Consider the following 9,210-nt stretch of genomic DNA (forward strand, 5'->3'; position numbering starts at 1 on the left):
TGTGTGTCGAAGGCTTGGGATAGTGTCTAGAAAAGTAAGCACTCCATGAATATCAATTTATTATTATTTCTGGAAAGAACCAAACAGAGGCCCAAAGTCAAGAAGAGAGAGGTGTGGGGTTGGATGGGGAGGCTCTGTGTGTAAAAGATAAATGTGCTTCCCAACTGAGTGGTAATGTCTTGTGCTAAGATACCTCCAACTGGAGAAATATCTCAAACTTTTAGAAACAACATCCTATGTCCTGTTCAGTCCCCATTGCCCAGGCATCTCCTGCCTGCTGTAGGTGTCCTTCCCCAGTACCAGCAGAGTACAGTGTTGTACATCTTCCTCCCTCTTTCTCTCAGCTCTCTTCTGGCTTTTTTTATATTAGTTGAACTGGAAACTTGCTATTTCAGGTTTTTGGTGTTTTTTTTGCGGAACCAGGGATTGAACTCAGGCCCTTGTGCTTGTCAGGCAAGCACTTATTCTACTGAGCTATTTCCCTAGCCCCCTCTCTTCTGTTTTAAAGAGAAGCAAACCAGATATGTAGTATTATGGCTTGGATTTAAAATGTCCCTCAAAAGTATCATTATGTTCATAAGTGGGACTTTTGAAGGGTGATTGGTCGTGCAGATGCCATATTGACTAGCGGATCAATCCACTAGCGGATCAATCCACTGATGAATTCACAGGTGTGTGTGCTGGTGGGAGCTCAGAAGGTGGGTGACTGGGGTATGTCCTTGGGAGGTTCCTCTTTCTCTCTCTTTTTTTCCTTCTCTCTCTCTGTGCTTTTTTTTTTTTTTTTGTGGAACCGAGGATTGAACTCAGGACCCTACGCTTGCCAGGCAAGTGCTTATTCTACTGAGCCATCTCTCTGTGCTTTTTGGCCGCCACAGGCTAAGCAGCTTTCTTCTGTCAAGCCCTTCCAATGTGCCATTTCTGCTTTCTCTGAAGCTATCAGCCAAAATAAGCCTCTTTTCTTTAAATTTTAATTTAATTTTTGTTCAGAACCATTCACAGCAGATACTTAATACCTTTATCGTAGGATAAGGATTGATCAATTATTGGAGAATTTGTTGGTACTGCTGGAGGAACTAGAGATGCTCTCTAGTGCATGGTTTATCCTCCACCTCCAACATGGCTGTTCTGGCCTGGAATTTTCACTCCAGATGGGAAGTCACCTGAGGACATGTTTGGTCGTTGCTCCTGACCAGAACAGCTGAGATGAGGCAATCCTGGACTCTTGGCCCTTTGATCCTGGCAATGCCCTGCATCCACACAACCATTCTGGGTGTCACTCTACTGCTGGACTCACAATGCTGAAGTGGTGCAAGAGCGAGTGCCTGTGAGCTGCCTGTGAGCTGGATTCCAGAACAGCCAGCGAATTGCTGCTGCAGGAGGCAGTCTTTTTGCAAACAGCTAACACACATTCTTTTTTTTAATATTTATTTATTTATTTTGTGTGTGTATGGCCAGCTCAGCCCACCAGGGGGCAGGGCCGGCTGACATGTGGTCCCTGTGCTTTGCTTAGCTTGTTCTAAGTAGGTGCTTTAGACCACTGAGCCATCCCACCAGCCCCGCTAACATACATTCTTCAAGTCACTTGCACCTTGTGTTGCTAGAATAATCCCATGTGGCCACATCTGGGAGGCTTTGGACCCAGGTCTTAGAGGGCTCCCTGAGAAATTTTTTCTGGTAAATCCCTACTACAAGGCCCCCAAGGAGACAAGTTCTAGATCTTGCCTGATTTCTGGTCCTTGCCATATGGTTCAAACACCAGTTGACTCTGGCTCTACTATACTGGTAATAGACAGGTGGCCAGTTCCCACGGATTGGTTGAATAAATCTGTAAAAAAATTTCTAACATAGTTGCTCGATCATGTTCAAATTCAAAATTTGAAATGGGGATCTCGACAGGAATCACTTGCAGCCTGACAATGAAATGAAATCCTGGTGGAATTTCACTGGGATTTATGAAACAGGAAAACTGCCATAATACCTTCTTAGAAAGAATTTCTAACATAGCCAGTTTCACAAGGAGGAAGAGCTGCTCACAACGAGGAGGTAGCTCACCACAGCTATAAATGTTCAAAAAATGAGAAAAAATCTCCATGGAGAGCTTGATCACCTTAGAGACAAACTTGACATACCTGAGGGTGTGACATTTGGCTTGGGTATACACATGCCTGGCCTCCTCGGTGGTGTGGAAACGAGTTTCTGCATCTCTGAAGACCCAGGCTTCTTTCCGGGCGGGCAGCTCTCCATTCTTGGGCCATTTCTGAATATTTCTCCTTTCCCTTCCCCCTCAAGAGCACCCATTCTGCCAAGCAGTGGGGGTGGGTGGGCCTCACCCACGCAGCTCTGGTATCCTCTCCAGCCCTCCCTTGCTAAGCCTCTTTTTCTTGAGTTGTGGGTGTTGGATCTTTTGTCTCAGGGACAGAAAAGCTGACAAGTGTACTTAAGGATCCGCAAACTTTTGTGTCTGTTACCAGCTCTATCTCTGGTTAGCCCGCCAGTGAAACAAACTATCTTCAAGGAGCCTTCAGCAGTGAGATAGAATTCTACATAAAGTCCACTTACAGAATCTTTAAGCAAATCAGAGGACTGAGCAACCCAGACTTGCAATTTGTTATGTAGAAAATAAGCATAAAAGCTAACATTATGGTGTATATACCCCGATCTGTGCGGTCATTTATCCACACTTGAGGTGTTTCTACTTTTTGTTTGTTGGGAAGAATACTGCTGTGAACATTGGTTTACAAATACCTCACTACAACTTTTGGTCTTTATTTATTTTAGCAGAACTGGGAATTGAACTCAGACCCTTGCGCTTGCCAGGCAAGCGCTTATTCTATTGAGCCATCTCTGCAGCTCCCTCTTTGTAATTTTTTTAAAAGAGAATAATAAATAGTAAAAAAAAAAAGTACATTAACTGGTCAAATAGCTCAGCTATTTGACAGTATAAGGCTGGTCAAATAGCTCAGCGAATTAAAGCACCTGGGGGTTCCATCCCAGGCCTACTGTGCTGGCCCTGCCCCCAGGGCACACTGAGACTGCAACTGAGACTGGGTGTGTTGGCGCGCATCTGTAATCCCAGCTCTTGGGAGGCTGTAAACAGGCGGATCACTACGAGTCTGATTTTCACAGTAAGACCCTGTAACCTTTGCTAAAATACAAAAAAAAAAAAAAAAAAAAAAAAAAAAGTGGGGTGGGATTTAAAACCACATGTGTCTCATCTGATAAGAATGGTTTCATGTGGTATCTTATTGGCAGGGGATGAGGTGAAAATAATAAGATTTTAATTTTTGCCTCAGTTTCTGAGTAGAGAAATGTAAGAAAGTATGAGCAAAGGTGGTAAGTGAATCTACCCACAATATCTGCCAAAATACACATCCCAGAAGGTCAGCCAAGACCACAACTAGGACACGCCACAGTCCCACAGAAAGGAATACAGATGATAACTGCTAAAAGGGAATTCTCCATTATGCCTGTAATCTCGACGCCGAGCGTCATGCGCACGGGCCAGGCCTTTGGAAGGTGATGGCCGCACGGGGCAGGAGAGCTGGCCTGCGACTGGGAGGTGAGGTCTGGCTGGTCACCGCGGAGGGTGGACTTCCTTTCTACTCCTTCTGTTTTCTGCTTCCAGGATGGCAGCGGATGAGTAGCTCCGCCTCCACCACCCCTCTCTGCGTCACTGTCCTACTTTAGAGCCAGCTGACTACCGACTGAGATGTGAGCCGGAAACAAACCTCTCCTCCTTTACTTGGTGGGTGTCAGGTGTTTTGTCCCAATAACAAGGGAAGTAACTAAGACACTTGGTACTCTATAAATTTAAATGCAATGCTGTATTTTTTCTTATATCTAATTTAACAGATTTTATGACTTATGACATATAAAAACTGCTTTCTCATCCAGTTTCAGTGGGAATTTAGAAAAATCTCCTTTTGATAGGTAATTACCCATGGTTCTGTTTATATAAAATAGGCATTCAGCAGAAGAGGGCATTCAGCTGTAGATAAAGATAATTAAATGATAATTAAAATTGGTTAGTTTAGCAGTAAGAATACAAATGGAGAAGGGGCAAGACAATATCTGGTAAAGAAAAGCATTCCTATTGGAATACTCAAAATCAAATCAACTAATTGTGTTTAAAAATTATTATTTAAATATTATTGTTCAAAAAGGAAATGACGACTGGGAGCGGGCTACAGGACCGTGGGCCTTTTGGCCATCCTGAAGACAATGAAGCAGAAAGAGCCGGAACTGCAACTGCTCATGCTTGGCCTGGACAATGCTGGTAAAATCACAATTCTCAAGAAGTTCAGTGGGGAAGATGTGGACCCCATCTCTCCAAAGCTTGGCTTCAACATCAAGACTCTGGAGCACCGAGGGTTCAAATTGAATGTCTGGGATGTGGGTGGCCAGAAGCTACTGTGCTCCTACTGGCAAAACTTCTTTGAGAGCATTGATGGCCTCATCTGGGAGGTGGACAGTGCTGACCAGCAGCACCTCCGGGACTGTGCTGGGGAGTTGCAGGGCCTGCTTGTGGAGAAGCACCTGGCTGGACCCACCCTCATCTTCTCCAACAAGCAGGACCTGCCAGGAGCACTGTCCTCTAACACCATTCAAGAGGCCCTGGAGTTGGATTCCATCCACGGCCACCACTGATGCATCCAGGGCTGCAGCGCTGTCACTGGGGAGAATCTGCTACAGGGCATCGACTGGCTCCTGGATGACATCTCCAGTCACAGAATAAAGCACTTCTTGTCTGGAAAAAATAATATTATTTTTCAATTACTCTAATGTTTGCTATTTGACTTAAAGACTTCTTTCTTTCTTTCTTTCTTTCTTTCTTTCTTTCTTTCTTTCTTTCTTTCCTTCTTAAGCTTTGCAACAGTCTGTTTTAAGACATTTATTTTTCACCCTAAATTTGGAAATAGGATGTGGCCATTGGTGGCACAGACATTAGACATTTAGAAGGAATATCTTTGATACAAATTTTCTCATTACTAAGAAGAAATTCACCAACATGACAACCTTATCAATGATGGATTCAAGTGTAAAATGAAGGATGGGAAGGGCAAAGTAAGAATTAGGCAGAGCTAAGCAAAGAGAGGGATGCAGGCATCAGCAGGGGTACACCTTCAGGTGATAGAACAGAGTCTGCATGCAACAATGAGCTGAACAAGACAAAGGTCTACTTTTCTCTCATGAAGGTAGTCCAAGTTAGGAATAGTGTCTCTATTCTGCAGGGTCATACAGGGAGCATGGCTCCTCTGTCATTATTATTATTATTTTCCATTACCAAGAAGAAAAATGGAAGCAGGAAGAAGGGTGAAGAATAATATATTCCTCACCTTTAAGGATTTGACGATAAACCACAACTTATTGTGCCCAGGATTTAAGAATATGCCCATGTCTAGCTGCAAGGGAGTCTGCAAGGAAGAGGTATTTCTTATATTTGTATGGCCATGAGCTATAAAATTCAGCTAAAAATTAAGGGTGTTCTTATTTTAAAAGGAAAGTATGTATTCTGAGATACAATGAATAGTCTTTTTTTTTTTTAACAATAAACTGTTAGGGGCTGGGAAGATAGCTCAGTAGAATAAGTGCTTGCCTGGCAAGTGCAAGGGCCTGAGTTCAATCCCTGGTTCTGCAAGAAATAAACAAAAAAAGCCAATAAAACTGTTGATATACAAAAGAGAACATTAAGCTTGAAAAATTTGAAACTAGATGAAATCTTGGGTTTGTGCAGAGATAAATCCTTCCCAGGCCCTTGACACTTTAGTAGTCAATGAATCCTTGTGTGTTTTAGGGCTTCTAAATCCATGGTGAGAATCAGCTCTGGCTTTGCGTTGGCCAGCCTCCCAAGCTGCAGAGAACTGTGGTATGGGGTGGGGGGAGGCACACAGAACAAGGCCCTCTTCCGACAATGTTGTGTTGCAGTCAGATTTGGCCATACCCTTCCCCTGTAACTTGTATCTGCACAGAAAGCAGTCAATGGAACAAGTAGGATACAGCCAGAGTGCTGTGGGATGAACCCATAGAGGGAAAGGAGGCTGAGTGTTGGGTGGAGAGAACTTGCTACCAGCCCGTGAGTGGTCCATGGGAAGAGGGGAGGAAGTCAGAGAGGGAGAGAGCCAAGGGAAGGGGAGAAAATCGAGTGCCAGAAAAAGGAGTATGATTTCCTTTTTCTAGTGAGTGAGGTAGGCCTGGGGAACTTGCCCATCACAGATATCAGAGATTGAAGCAAGCCTTGGTCTGCTGCTTCTTGCCTGTGCCACGGCTGTTCCTGCAGCTATTCACCTTCTTTGTGCTGTTATTGCCATACAACCCCCCCACAACAATATTTCCCTATTAAGAAAATCCTTGGGCCGGGGAGATGGCTCAGTAGAATAAGTGCTTGCCTGGCAAGCACAAGGGTCTGAGTTCAATCCCCAGTTCTGAAAAAAGAAAGAAAGAAAGAAAGAAAGAAAGAAAGAAAGAAAGAAAGTAAGAAAGAAAGTAAGAAAGAAAGAAAATCATTCTCCAGTCTCCCTTTCTTGTTCAATTCAACAGTCATGCTCCAGAACAAGAAATGCCATGGGGAGGGGACTTTGTGTGGCCCTGGAGCTATGATCTGGGCCAAAGATGGGGATAAAAAAGAGTTTATGGAGGGGTTTTCTGTCTTTGTTCCCCAACTGGCACTGGACTTTTCCTGTCAATTCTTAGTCTTTTTTTTTTTTTTTCTTTTTTAAGGGAGAGAGTCAGGCTAGTTGAGTTACCAGTCTAATGGAGAGGGCTACTCCCTTTTCCTCATCTGATGCAAGTGAGAGGCTCCCTGAGAGTCAAGTGTGACTACAAGTGGAGGAGATTGGGGCTGGGGATTTGGCTCAGTAGTAGAACCCTTGTCTAGCCAGCTGGAAGCCCTGGGATAGCCCTGGGCACCAAAACCAAAAAAATACACCTCACCCAAGTGGAGAAGATTGGAGTCCTCTCTCCATCAGTACTTGTGTCTCTCTATGCATGTGACAGAGAGGAGACAGGAGGGAGGTCAGGCAGAGAGGGGGCTGCGATGGGCAGCCTGTTTGCTCACCCCTGTTAGGATCGAGGGGTTTCTGTGGTTCAAGCAAACCCAGAGCAAGGTTTGGAGCCCACCAGCTCAGCCAGCAGGGGGAGAAGTAGGGGGCAGAACTGAGGGGGTGGAGCGGATCTGAGCTGAGGTCAGATTCCCCACTTCAGGAGAACTGGCAGTGGGAGTTAGGAAAGAACACAGCCACCTGGTCCACACTGCAAATCCCTGCACTGGTTGCCATGTGGGGGTGGGTGGAATGAGATTCAAATCACGGATGAAACTGGTGTTTTAAATTGGACAGACAGTGACAGAAAGTAACCAGAAAGTTATGAAATCTGCTAAATATTTCATTAAGCAATGAGAAAATGAAATTCAACTGGAAAGTGATTGAAAGCCAAAAATGAACAAAATTAAAACTATTTGGTGTTTAGACTTCACAGAGCCCAGACTCCTCAATAAATTGATTGCATTTATACTTGTTTCCCCTCTTTCATCTTTTAATTGTTTTTTTAAACTAAAATCTAGTTATTTATTTGTGCTATTGGGACTTGAACCTAGCTAGGGCTTTTGCACAGAGGATTTTTTTTTTTTTTTTTTTTTTTTTGTCTTGCAGAACCAGAGATTGAACTAAGGCCCTTACGCTCGCCAGGCAAGCACTTATTCTACTGAGCTATCTCCCCAGCCCCCAAAACTTTATTTATTTATTTATTTATTATTTGGCAGAACTGGGGATTGAACTCAGGCCCTTGTGCTTGCCAGGCAAGCACTTATTCTACTGAGCTATCTCCCTGGCCCCAGAGCTGCATTCTTAGTCCTTTTATTTTATTTCTTTTCTCTCTCTCTTTCTTTCTTTCCTCATCTGATGCAAGTGAGAGGCTCCCTGAGAGTCACGTGTGACTACAAGTGGAGTCACACTTTCTTTCTTTCTTTTTTTTTTTTTTTTTGCGGGACCAGGGATTGAACTCAAGCCCTTGCGCTTGCCATAGAAGCTCTTATTCCACTGAGCCACCTCCCTGGTCCCTATTTTATTTATTTTGAGACAGGGTTTCACCAGGTTGCCTAGGCTGGATTTGAATTTGTGAACCTCCTGCCTCTTCTCCTAGAGTGCTGGGATTATAGGCATGTACTACCACGGTGAGTTAAAATTTATTTATTTCTTTTTTTTTGCGGAACCGGGGATTGAACTCAGGCCCTTGCACTTGCCAGGGAAGTGCTTAATCCACTGAGCCATCTCCTCAGCCTTAAAATTTATTTTTATCAACCATTGCATCTAAATATTTATGAAAGCTGTACAAATAGTTTTAAGTTGTAAACAGTTCAAAAGTTTTATAAGTATAATAAAAACATTAGCTGTTTTTCCTTCTAGAGCACCAGCTCTTGATTTGCTCCTGTCTCTTGGGTCCCAAGCATCCCTTGCTCTTGGAGATGGTGACAGTTGTCAACTTGACTGGGTTGAGAAATAATCTGAGAAATTAGAAAAGCACACTTCTGTGTCTGTGGGTTTTTCCAGGGAGGAGAGAATCATGATTGATCTATTAATGAGATTGTAATTTGGTGGCATTGCTGTGGCAAGTGAGGCCTGATTGGAACGAATGGGTCATGGGGGTGTGGTGTTGGCGTGGCCAGCCCCTTCCTCAGGAGCAGTTGCCCTCTGCTTCTCAACAGCCATGAAGTAAACAGTCTACCTTTGCCACAGCCTCCTGCCATGACCGTTGTGCCTTACTGGCTGGGCATGGAGGAGACCCCTGAAGCTGTGCGCCCAAATAAACCTGCCTTCATTTAAATTGTGTGTCAGGGGGCTGGGAAGATAGCTCAGTAGAATAAGCGCTTGCCTGGAAAGCACAAGTGCTTGAGTTCAATCCCCGGTTCTGAAAAAAAAAAAAAAATTGTGTGTCAGGTGTTTTGTTCCAGCAATGGAAAGGTTACTAATATAATTACACTCTTTGTTTTTCTTCTGTTATTTGTTTTGTTTTTGGTGCTGGGGTTTGAGCTGAGGACCTTGCGCAGCTGAACATGCATTTTACCACCTAACTACACCCCAGCCCTGTCCTCTTCTTTGATGGAACACATCAGCCAGTACCTTTCTAAGAAAGAGTGAATAGTGGTAAACAGAGGCTATTCACATTGGGGATGACCCTCTACTTAGACATTTGATTTGGTGCTCCTCGTTCAGGGCC

At 44.0% G+C, this 9,210-nt stretch overlaps 2 pseudogenes; one reads left to right on the forward strand and one right to left on the reverse strand.

Moving 5' to 3' along the window:
- Positions 1 to 1,036: 1,036 nt before the first annotated feature.
- On the reverse strand, positions 1,037 to 2,309 carry LOC101576382 (annotated as a pseudogene).
- Positions 2,310 to 4,221: 1,912 nt separating this feature from the next.
- Positions 4,222 to 4,647, forward strand: LOC101576786 (annotated as a pseudogene).
- Positions 4,648 to 9,210: the final 4,563 nt, after the last annotated feature.

The sequence above is a fragment of the Octodon degus genome, unplaced genomic scaffold, assembly GCF_000260255.1.
Source record: "Octodon degus isolate 3935 unplaced genomic scaffold, OctDeg1.0 scaffold00078, whole genome shotgun sequence".
NCBI lineage: Eukaryota > Metazoa > Chordata > Mammalia > Rodentia > Octodontidae > Octodon > Octodon degus.